Here is a 13158-nt window from a genome sequence, read left to right as displayed (position 1 = left end):
AATCCATCCACTTGTATTATTTCTGTTATAGCAGCACTAGCGAACTAAGATAGAATTTGGTACTGGAAGAGTGGTGTGCTGCTTTAACAGATACCTGCAACGTGGAAGCGATTTTGAAACTGTAACTAGGTAGAGGCTGGAAGAGTTTTAAAGTGCCTAATAATAAAAGCCTGGATTACCTTGAAGAGATTGTTGGTGAAATTATGGATGTCAAAGACAATTCTGGCGAAGGCTCAGAAGGAAATTAGAAGAGCTGTAACATTGGAGACAGCACAGATGGCGAGAAGCAGCAGCAGAGAAATGGCAGCAGAAGAACCAGGAAACTGGCACAAGATAGAGCCTACCTACAGAGTGAGAGAGTGGAGAGAGAGAGAGAGAGCTAAGTGCCTTCTCACAGGAGGCTTACTGGTGGAGGGGTGTGTCCAGGCACTTACTGGTGGAGCTAAAGAGTTTTGGAACACTTGCTTGACCTGGGTAGTTACCAAGCTGGCCCAAGAGGCCTGAGGGGCCAAGAGGCGAAGGAACAAGGAAGCAGAAGCTGAACAGACAAGAAGCATGGGAAGCAGGGTTGCCTTGGTCTCAAAGAGTAGGGCTACAACCTCTGGGGTCTGAAAGGGTGGAACCATGGCCTGCTGGGTCTCAAAGCGTAAGTCCATGTCCTCCTAGGTTTTAGAGAGTCAGAATTTCACCAACTAGGTTCTAGATTATGGGGCTGCCTTTCACAAATGCCAGGGGAATGGGATTGGATCTGTTGCCCAAAGCTGAGCGGATGGGGCTGCTATAACCAAGGGGCAGAAAAACGGGGCATGCTGGAATGTAAGGGGGTGGGGTCGCCACTCAGATGGACTAGGAGGATGTGTCTGCCCAAAGCTGAGGGAGCAGAGTTGATGTTCCAGTGGGCCTTGATGTTGGAGCTGAAGCCCAGGGCTGAGGGACCTCCACTCAGTATCCGGAGAATGTGGCAACACCCAGAGTCTGGAAGGCAGGGCCATTGTCTAAGTAGTCTCAGAGAACAGAAGATTATTTTCAAGGCTGGAGAGCTAATGTAATGTGTTCTGCTGGTTTTGGACTTGCTTGGTGCCTGTTATCCTTTCTTTCCTTCCAATTTCTCCCATTTGTAATGGAAATGTCTATCTTGTGCTTGTTCCACCATTGTGCTTTGGAAGCAGATAACTTGTACTCTAGATTTCACAGATGAAGAAGTATTTTGCCCCAGGATGGAAATTGCACTCGGAGTTGATTTAAGATTTTTGGGATGATATGACAGTTAATGTGTTTTACATGTGGGAAGGACATGAATTTTGGGGGCGCCAAAGTGTGGAATATTATGGATTGAATTGTGTCCCCCAAAAATGTACGTCAACCTGGGTAGGCCATGATTCCCTGTACTGAGCAGTTGTCCACTGATTTGCAGCCGATGTGATTATCCTATGTGTTGTAAATCCTCACCTCTATGATTTTAATGAGACAGGATTAGAGGCAGTTATGCTAATGAGGCAGGACTAAATATCTTTAGAGATACAAAGGAGAGAAGCAGAGAAGCGAGGGACTTCATTACCACCTAGCCAGAAGAGCCAGGAATGGATTATGTCCTTTGGACACGTGTTCCCTGTGCTGAAAAGCTCATAGATCAGGGAAAAATTGATAACAAGGACTTTTGCCTCATAGCTCACAGAGAAAGAAAGCTTTCCCCTGGAGCTAGCACCCTGAAACAGGACTTCTAGCCTCCTGGACAGTGAGACAATAAATCTCTGTTAAAGCCACCCACTTTTGGTATTTCTGTTTTAGCAGCACTAGATAACTAAGACATCAGGATAAAATGCATTTTAGGTCACAAAGCAAGTCTAGATATATTTAAAAAGATGGAAATCATAAAAAGTGTTTTCTCTAAAAAGTGTCTTCTCTAACCCCACGAATATGAAGTTAGAAATCAATTAGAGAAAAGAAACCTGGAAAATACACAAAAGTATGGAAATTAAACAACACACTAGTAAACTACCAACGGATGAAGGAAGAAATTAAAAGAGAAATCACAAATTTCTTAGAGTCAAATGAAAATGAAAGCACAACATACCAAAACTTACAGATGCAGCACAGTACTCAGAGGGAAAATGATAGCAATAAATTCCTACATGAAGAAAGAACACGCTCTAATTAACAGCATATCTTAACAACTCCAGAAACTAGAAAGAGAGGAGCAAAATAAACCTAAAGCTACTAGAATAAAGGAAATAACAAAGATCAGAGTATAAATAAATAAAATTGAAAACAGAAAAAGAATAGATAGAATCAATAAAACCAGAAGTTGGTTCTTCAAAAAGATCAACAAAATTGGCAAACCTTTAGCTAAACTGAAAAGAAAAAAAGGGAAAAGATGCAAGCAACAAAAATAAAAAATGAAAAATGGACATTACAACTGATCCGATAGAAATAAAGAGAATTACACCACAATATTTTGAACAACTGTACTGCAACAAACTATATAACCTAGAGGAAATGGACAAATTCTTGGAGGCATACAATGTACCCAAACTTACTCAAGAGGAAACTGAAAGTCTCAATAGACCCATAACAAGTGAAGAGATTTAATCAGTGATCAAAACCTCCCAACAACTACAAAAAAAAGTCCTGGACCAGATGGCTTCACTGGGAATTTCTACTAACCATTTAGAGAACAATTGACACCAATACTGTTTAAACTCTTCCAAAAGATCAAGAAGTAAGGAATACTCCCTAATTCATTCTATGAAGCAAACAACCCTGATACCAAAACCAGGTAAAGAACCACAAGAAAAGAAAACTACAGGTCAATATGTCTTATGAATATAGATGCCAAGATTCTTGGCAAAATACTAGCAAAGAGAATCCAACATCAAACTGAAAAAGTCATACACCATGACCAATGGGATTTATTCCAGGAGGGCAGCAGTGGTTCAACATTAGAAAATCAATCAATGTAATGCTGTTGTTGTTGTTAAGTGTAGTCGAGACAGTTCCAACTCATAGTGACCCTACGTACAACAGAATGAAATACTGCCAAGTCCTACGCTATCCTCACAATCGTTGTTATGCTTGAGCCCATTGTTACAGCCACTGTCAATCCATCTTGTTGAGGGTCTTCCTCTTTTTCGCTGACCCTCAGCTTTACCAAGCATGGTGTCCTCCAGGACTAGTTCCTCCTGACAACATGTCCAAAGTACCGTGAGATGAAGTCTTGTCATCCTTGCTTCTAAGGAGCATTCTGGCTGTATTTCTTCTAAGACAGATTTGTTCATTCTTCTGGCAGTCCATGGTATATTCAATACTCTTCGCCAACACTGTAATTCAGTGTCAGTTCTTCTTCGGTCTTCCTTATTCATTGTCCAGCTTTCACATGCATAAGAAGCGATTGAAAATACCATGGCTTGGGTCAGGCACACCTTAGTCTTCAAGGTGACATCTTTGCTTTTTGAAGCTTTAAACAGGTCTTTTGCAGCACATTTACCCAATGCAATGCATCGTTTGATTTCTTGACTGCTGCTCCCATGGGCGTTGATTGTGGATCCAAGTAAAATGATATCCTTGACAACTTGAATCTCTCCTCCATTTATTATAATGTAGCTTATTGGTCAAATTGTGACGATTTTTGTTTTCTTTATGTTAAGGTGTAATCCACAATGAATCAATGTAATACACCACATCAGTAGAACAAAGGAAAAGAATCACATGATCATCTCTATGGATGCATAAAAATCATTTGATATAGTTCCATACTTTATTGATGAAAACCCTAAAGAAGATTAGAATAAAAAGGAAATTCCTCAACATGATTCAGGGCATAGATGAAAAGCTAACAGCCAACATTATACTTAATGGAGAAAGACTGAGAGCTTTTCTTTTGAAATCAGGAATAAGACAAGGGTGCCCGCTCTCACCACTTGTGTTCAATATTGTATTAAAAGTCCTAGCCAGAGCAGTAAAATCAGAAGAAGAAATAAAACGTATCCGAATTGGAAAAGAAGTAGTAAAATTATCTCTATTCGCTGATGATATGATCCTACATATAGAAAATCCCAGAGAGTCCACAAGAAAACTTCTGGAGGTAATAGGGAAATTTAGCAAAGCTGCAGGCTACAAGGTCAACAAACAAAAATAAGCTGGGTTTCTATACACCAACGATGAGAAATCTGAAAGGGAAAGTAAGAAATGAATTCCATTTACAATAGAATCTAAGAGAATAAAACACCTAGGAATAAATCTAACCAGGGATGTGAAGGACTTATACAATGAAAACTATAAGATACTGCTGAAAGTGATTAAAAAAACAAAAAAACACATTGCCATTGAGTAGATTCTGACTTATAGCGACCCTATAGGACAGAGTAGAACTGCCCCACAGGGTTTCCAGGGAGCAGCTGGTGGATTTGAATTGCTGACCTTTTGGTTAGCAGCAGTAGCTCTTGACCACTGGGACATCAGGGCTCCAAAACTGATTAAAGAAGACTTAAGTAAATGGAAAGATGTTCCATGTCCATGGATTGGAAGATTTAACATTGTTAAGATGTCAATACTACCCAAAGCAATCTATAAATTCAACAAAACCTGTGTCAAAATCCCAACAGCTTTCTTTACAGAAATAGAAAACCAATCCTCAACTTTATATGGAAAGACAAGAGGCCCCCAATTGCTAAAGCAATGTTGAAAAAGAACAACGAAGTAGGAAGACTCATACTTTCTGATTTTAAAACATACTATATAGTCACGGTAATCAAAACAACTGGTACTGGTATAACAGTAGACATAGACCAATGAAATAGAATTGAGAGTCCAGAAATAGACCTACATATCTATGGTCAACTGATTTTTGACAAGGATGCTAAGTCCATTTGACGGGCAAAGAAGTGTCTCTTCAATAAATGGTGCTGGGAAAGTTGGATTTTCACATGCAGAAAAATGAAATAGGATCCATGCCTCACACTATACACGAAAACAAATTCAAAATGGATTAAGGACCTAAATGTGCAAATTAAAACCATAATATGGTTACAAGAAAAAGCAGCGGCAATGCTGTCAGGCATAGCTTTTAACAATGGATTATCTAATAACAAAAGCACAAACAGCAAAAGACAAAATAAATAAGTGCGACCTTATAACAATTGAAAACTTTTGCTCATCAAAAGACTTTACCAAAAATGTGAAAAGACAAGCTACCAACTGAGAGAATATCTTCAGAAAACATATATCCAATAAGAATCTAATATTCAAAATATATAGAAAACTTTGACAATTTAACAACTAAATGACAACCCAATCAGAAAATAGGCAAAGGACTTGAATAGACATTTCACCAAAGAGGACATTCAAATGACCACCAAACACGTGAAAAGATGCTCAAGATCATAAGCCATCAGAGAGATGCAAGTCAAAACCACAACAAAATACCATTTCACTCCCACTAGGATGGCTAAGACTAAAAAACCAGAAAATAACAAATGTTGGCAAGGATATGGGGAAACTGGAACACTTACCCCTTGCAGGTGGGAATGCAAAATGGTACAGCTGTTGTGGAAAACAGTGTGGCGGTCCCTCAAAAAACTAAAAATAGAATTACCGTATGACCCAGCAATCCCACTCCTAGGTATATACCCAAAAGACTCGAAAGCAGAGACTCAAAAAGAGACAGGTACGTCAATGCTCATTGCAGCACTATTCACAGTAGCCAAAAGGTGGAAAGGAACCTTTGAACATTCAACAGATAAATGAATAAACAAAATGTGGCACGTACAAACACTGGATCACTACTCAGCCAGTACAAGGAACAAAGTCTTGATACATGCTACAATATGGAGTGAGCTTAAAGATGTTATGCTGAGTGAAATAAGTCAATCACAAAAGGACAAATAGTGTATGACCTCACTTATATAAAAAGACAAGAAAAGGCAAATGTATAGAGAACAAAGTTTATTAGTGGTTACCAGGGTCGTGAGGGAGGATGAAAGGGGAGGGGGGTTAATGACGACAGAAATATAGCATGGATTAACGGTAGGGTTGCACAATCGATTGTTATGATTTCTGTCAATAAGTTGTACTCCTGTAAAAAGTTGAATTAGCAAAAGTTGTGTGATAGATACATATACAACAATGACAAAAAAAAAAGTAGCTGCTGAGACTGCTTATGTACAACTAAAAACATCCTAGAATTTAGTTTCTTGATTTGGAGGTTTAGGGTCATGATTTCCTGGGACATCCCAGTTAATAGGCCTAATAACATGTTTAGTGATTCTGTTCTACCTCTTTGTTCATTGCATAGTACCTAGGAGTCTTTAAAGCTTGCAAGTGGCCATCCAAGGTACAATAATTGTTCTCTTTTTACCTGGAACAATAGAGGAGAAGGAGAGTCAGGAATAGGAGGATATGGAATATGTGGCTAATTGCCTCCATGAACAATTGCCTCCTTTGCCATGAGACCAGAAGAACTGAATGATGTCCAGCTACCATTAATGAACATTTTGATCAAAGATTCCATAGAAGAAAAATGGGGAAGATGCAGTACAGATTTTTAAATTCTCATAGACTCAGACTTCCTGGAGCCATGAATGTTGTATGAACCCTGAAACTATTGCCCTGAGATAAACTTTAAAACTTAAACCAAAAATATCCCTTGAAGTCTTCTTAAAACTAAATAATAGTTTAGTAAAAAGTGTCTGCCTTGAGCATTATGCTCATTTAAGAACTATCTATATGGGATCAGATTGAAAACAGCCACTGGAAAGGTTGGCTAGGAACCTTAGGGGGCAGTGAGTTTTTGTTAATGAGGGAGAAACAACTCAGAAAAGGAAGGGTGAGAATGGTTGCACAACTCGAAGAATGTAATCAATGTTACTGAATTGTATATGGAGAAACTATTGAACTGGTGTATGTTTTGCTGTGTATATTCTCAACAAGAACAACAAAATTAAAAAAAAAAATCCTATGGATCACAACAGAATACATCAGCATATACTAAAAATCAAAACCCATTGCTGTTGAGTTGATTCTGACTCACAGTGAGCCTATAGGACAGAGTAGAACTCCTCCATAGGGTTTCCAAGGAGCAGCTGGTGGAGTTGAACTGCCAGCCTTTTGGTTCGCAGCTGAGCTCTTAACCACTTTGCCACCAGGGCCCCATCAGCATATAAGGGACTTTAAATATGTGTCTTATCACAGTAAATGCGTATCACTGTGTATTAAGCAGTGTATACAAATCTATTGTAATTAGGCCCCCTTCTGTCTGTAGAAAGATAGCATGCAGTAAGAATAAGTAAATTAGATTCTGAATGCTTTGAATTTAAGGGGGAATATCCTGTTTTTTTTTTAACTCACCAGTAAAGTTATTCAGATGTGATAATGCAATTGGGTTCAAAAGTTGGAAAGCATAGAAACCATGGAAATGAAAGATGTAATGAGAAACACAGGGGTATTGCTTGGAGACTGCCTGACATGGTTTAGTTGCCAGCCTAATGAGCTAAATTTAGAATGCAAGAACAAACATAGATGGGAAAGGACGATTATTTCTTCCTTTGATCCATGCGATTAAACAGTCTGTCTGGGCATGAAACGACCAGAATTGTAAGTGGAAGTTCACAACGGTGTAATGAAAGAATAAGTCTGAGCAGTGGTTACAGTAGGCACAGTAAAGTGTGGATTTCTCTTCTTGGTCCCATGAACAATGAAACACTGGAGAAGGTGGCCATATTCTACAGATGATTTCAAGGTTTGGGATATTATTAAGGAAAACCGAGTTTGAGTCTTGGGAGGAACTGGGAAGAGATTCCCCTCTCCCCTGAGTAATGAAGAGTTACTTATTCATGGGGGCCCTGGTGTTGCAGTGGTTAAGAGTTGGGCTGCTAACCAAAACGTCAGCAGTTTGAATCCACCAGGCACTGCTTGGAAACCTTATGGGGCAGTTCTACTCTGTCCTATAGGGTTGCTATGAGTCGGAATTGACTCGACGGCAATGGGGTTGGTTTTGGTTTGATTTATTCATGAACAGATCTAAGGAGATAATAAAAGGGGCAAAGAGGAAGGAAGATGAAAGAGGGGGGCACAATGGGCGTGATGGGGTAATTTTGTGGGGCTTAGTAGTAGAGGGAGGCAGGGGTGGTTCAGTAGTAGAATTCTCATCTTGTGGGAGACCTGGGTTCAATTCCTGCCAATGCACCTCATGCACTGCCACCTTGAGTGAAGGCTTGGGTGTTGCTATGATACTAAGCAGGTTTTAATGGAGCTTTCAGGTAAGATGAACTAGGAAGAAAGGTTTGACAATCTACTTCTGAAAACCAGCCAATGAAAACCCTATGGATCCAATGGTCAGTTCCACAACCCATCATGAGGATGGCACAGCACTGGGCAGTGTTTCCTTCCATTGTGCATGAGGTTGCCATGAGTTGGGGCCAACTTCGTGGCAGCTAACAATAACAAGAGTAGTGGAGGGAAGAGATAACCTCTATGTGCCAATCAAGAATAAATCAAACTGGAATTACAGGGAAGGCCTAAAGGAAGGTTAGCAACTAGGGTGGCGGGGTGTTGAATGCAAATGAAGGAACTTGTGGAATTAAAAGGCCTCAAAGAGCAGCTGGAGGGTTGGAGTTGGTGGGATCTGTGGGAGTCAAGCCCTGGGCAGGGCGTGGCCAGCCCTCCCCCCTTTTCTAACCCTGTGTCCCCAGAAGTGAGCATGCAGTTCAAGTGAATGAAGAGAAGATTACTCAAGACTTACTTGTTTGGTGATAACTCACTGAAGAAGGGGGAGAAAGATTTGCCCTTAGAGTGACATTTTAGATGGAATGGTTATGTTTATTCATAAGTACATTTGAATTCTGGAAACAAGCTATGAAATTGAATGTAATGCTTAGCTTCCAATGGGATGAGTGCTGGAAATCCTCCTTTATTTTCTTATTACTGCTGCAGGATTTTGAAAATGAAAGAATCATATATTGCCGTATTTCAAAGCACAATTCAAAGGAAAATAATTTGTTGCCAACAAAGAAAAACGATGAAGCTCTGTGTAACTTTTTTTGAGAAGTGATTTTACTGGTCCTCTGTCTGTGGTTTATGTGACACTGGGATTTAGTGCAGAATAATGCAGAAGTGCCTTGATGTGGCAGTCTCAAGGTGATGAGGCTTCAAATGCAGCGGTCAAAGGTGAAGAGACCAAAGTACAATAGTGGTTACCGGGGGTGGGTGGGTGGCGGAAAGGGAGTTATTCCTTGGGGGACACTGAGCTTCTGTTAAGGGTGATAGAAAAAATTTGGAAGCAGATAGTGGTGATGGTTGCACAACATGATGAATATAAATAATGTCACTGAATTTTACATGTAAAAAATGTTGATACTGCAAAAGTTTGGGTACATATATTTTTACCACAATTAAAAAAAAAAAAGCAACCTGTTATGGGGTAGCAAACTAGGTATTTGCTGTAGAAGGTTGAGGAGGGGCGTTCCATTAGACGATAGTAAGATAATTTGGAGTGAAAGGATGTTGATTCTCACACTTTTCTAATTTCCTCAATGTCTCTTGGCACATTGTAATTTCCCAAAATGGTCCCACTGCTTTTTCAGAGCCTTGCCACGCCCCCTCACACATCTCTGTCCTCTCTGCTTGAACCTGGGCTAGCATCGGTGGCAGCGGAAGCGACCCTGCATCCTTATGAGGCTGGTTTAGAAAATGGATACAGCTTCTGCCTGGCTCTGTCCTGGGACACTTGCTTGGGAGCCCTGAGCTACTAAGAAGTCTGGCTGCTCTGGAGCTGCCACAAGGGAGCCCACGTCGAGTGACTACAGAGAGATGTCCTGCAGGTCAGAGCAATTTGGGTCAGCCCAGCCCAAATAGCAGATTTGTGAACTACATAAACGAGTGTTGGTGTTTTAAGCCATTAAGTTTTGGGCCTCTTCACCGTTGCTCTCATTTTAGGGCATTTTAAAGACTGGGAATAAGAGAGCACCAAAAGGGTGGATGTGTCCTCACATTCTTCACCATCTAGACCTCAATGTGTCTGATGTTTACTACTTTCTAGAATTGCCTAGTAAGTCCCTAACGTTTCAGGTCAAGTTACTACGTTGTTATATTCTTAAGGCTCTTTATGTATGTGTATATGTATGTTGGTTTGTTTACTGTTTTTTTATATTGTTGTAAAAATGTATACAAAAATATTTGCCAATTCAACAATTTTTTCAAGTAAATTCAGTGACATTGATTACATTCATCATGTTATGTGTTTGCTCTTAATACATGTGTTAAGTGAAAAATGACTGTTTGTGTCCCCTTCGGATCTTTCTGAGAACAATAAATCCAAATGACCATTTGTGCCAGGTACAAACTCTGACACAATAATAGGGAGTTTTCAAAGGGTTCTATCCGCAGGGATTTTGCCAGAAAATCAACGTTGCATTAAAGGATGTTTCTGTCTTGCCATGCCAGACACAACCAATCCCCCTCACACAAGTATGCCTATGAAACCAATGATAGAAAGATCTCCACTTATAAAACCCTCCCTTCAATTAAGGACCTAATCATTGTAACTTCCCTACTGGAAATTCCCTGATTGCCTTTAAAAACTCCATACTTGGACTACTCAAACACTCCCTGTTTGTGAACACCTTCTTACTCAATGAACCTATGGATTAATTTGATTAGTTGATTGGTTTTTTTCTTTCAACACAGAGAAATATAAATAACAGCCAGGAATCAAAAGACAGAGGGAAACCACTCGAGTGTCATCTAGTCTGCAGGACAGGCGGTCCTCAAGTCCTAGAAGGACATGCTCAAAATAATTTGTCTGAAAAGAGTATAATGAAGAGACTTTTTACAGAATTGTGGGCAGGGTAATAGGTAAAGAAAACCAACAAGGGATGGTGGGGGACCCAGGGATTAGCAACAGAGGGGAGCTGGTACCCCCAGGCAGAAGGACAAAAGGATTATGCACTGTTATCAGAGCTTGGGGAGAAGTTATGGACAAGGGGCCTCCCAAAAGAAACCACATAGAACATATCTCATGCAAGACTGCAGCAACTGGGAGAAAGAGGTGGAGGAACAAATACCCTAATATCGCTGTCTTCCTGCCTTCTACTCTCTGCTGCTGCCTCTCATTGGCTGAACCCAACTGGAAGCCAGAAGACAAAGAAGCCTAGTATATACTGTGCATGAGGGTCAGCTTTCCTGGAGAACAAGGTAGAGAGTGAATCTGGGGGCACATGAAGCAGTGGTGTCACTAGAGTTAGTGCCACCCAGTGTAGTAACTCATGGCGTCATCCTCCCCCCCCATAGACCTCCTCCCCTACCAACCATACAGAGTCCTTAGTGATGTTTTTTGTACTGTTACTTGTAAGTTGTAATTCCCATATATCACTCTTTCTTTTCCCTTAATTACTACTTCATTCTAAAAAAGTTATGGATATAGCTTCACAAATACTAATTAACACAATATTTTAGCTAAAACTCCAGAAAATTTGACAAAATCAGCAACTATAAAAACGCTGGCAGCAATGAAAACAACAGTGTGTGCTTCTAGTGCATGCAGATGAAACCACGGGATTTGAAACGTCATTGTAATTTCGTAATGACAGCTCCGAACGGAGCGCATTAGAAGGTTCAAAAAAGTATATTAGCATAGAGTTTCAGCCTAGTAGATATACTGATACATGTAAATTGGGCTTATGAGAACAGTTTTTGTTGTTATAACTAACTACAGAGTTTTTTTTTTTTTTTATTGTGCTTTAAGTGAAAGTTTACAGCTCAGGTTAGTTTCTCATACAAAAATTTATACACACATTGTTATGTGACCCTAGTTGCTATCCCTATAATGTGACTATACATTCCTCCTTTCCACCCCGGATTTCCCATGTCCATTCAACCAGCTCCTAACCCTTTCTGCCTTCTCATCTTGCCTCTGGACAGGAGCTACCCATTTAGTCTCATGTATCTACTTGAACTAAGAAGCACACTCTTCACAAGTATCATTATATATCTTATAGTCTAGTCTAATCTTTGTCTGAAGAGTTGGCTTTGGGAATGGTTTTAGTTCTGGGTTAACAGAGAATCCAGGGGCCTTTTCTTCTGGGGTTCCTCCCGTCTCAATCAGACCATTAAATCCGGTCTTTTTACTAGAATTTGAGTTCTGCAACCCACTTCTCTCCTGCTCTGTCAGCCACTCTGTTGTGTACCCTGTCAGGCAGTCATTAGTGGTAGCCAGGCACCATCTAGTTCTTCTGGTCTCAGGCTGATGGAGTCTCTGGTTTATGTGGCCCTTTTTGTCTCTTGGGCTAATATTTCCTTGTGTCTTTGGTGTTATTCATTCTCCTTTGTTCCAGGTGGGTTGGGACCAATTGATGCATCTTAGATGGCTGCTCGATAGCTTTTAAGGCCCCAGGCATCACTCACCAAAATGGGATGCAGAACATTTTCTTAATAAACTTTATTATGTCAATTGACCTAGATGTCCCCTGAAAACATGGTCCCCAGACCCTCACCCCTGCTACTTTGTCCCTTGAAGTGTTTGGCTGTATTCAGGAAACTTCTTAGCTTTTGGTTTAGTCCAGTTGTGCTGACTTCCCCTGTATTGTGTGTTGTCCTTCCCTTCACCTAAGATAATTCTTGTCTACTATTAATTAATGAATTCCCCTCTCCCTCCTCACCCTCTTAACCATCAAAGAATTTTTTCTTCTGTGTTTAAACCTTTTCTTGAGTTCTTATAATAGTGGTCTCATACAATATTTGTCCTTTTGCAACTGACTAATTTCACTCAGCACAATGCCTTCCAGATTTATCCGTGTTAGAGATGTTTTGTTTCTGGATTCATTGTTGTTCTTTATTGTTGCGTAGCATTCCATTGTGTGAATATACCATAATTTGTTTATCCATTCATCCGTTGATGGGCACCTAGGTTGTTTCCATCTTTTTGCTATCGTGAACAGTGCTGTTATGAAAATGGGTGTGCATATATCTATTCGTGTGATGGCTCTTAATTCTCTAGGATATATTCCAAGGAAAGGGATTGCTAGATCGTATGGTACTTCTATTTCTAGCTTTTTAAGGAAGCAACGAATCAATTTCCAAAGTGGTTGTACCATTTTACATTCCCACCAGCAGTGTATAAGTGTTCCAGTCTCTCCACAACCTCTCCAACATTTATTATTTTGTGTTTTT

The sequence above is a fragment of the Trichechus manatus genome, unplaced genomic scaffold (genome assembly GCF_000243295.1).
Source record: "Trichechus manatus latirostris isolate Lorelei unplaced genomic scaffold, TriManLat1.0 scaffold00120, whole genome shotgun sequence".
Lineage (NCBI taxonomy): Eukaryota > Metazoa > Chordata > Mammalia > Sirenia > Trichechidae > Trichechus > Trichechus manatus.
The sequence above is the reverse complement of the archived record's forward strand: the minus strand, read 5'-3'. Positions refer to the sequence as shown.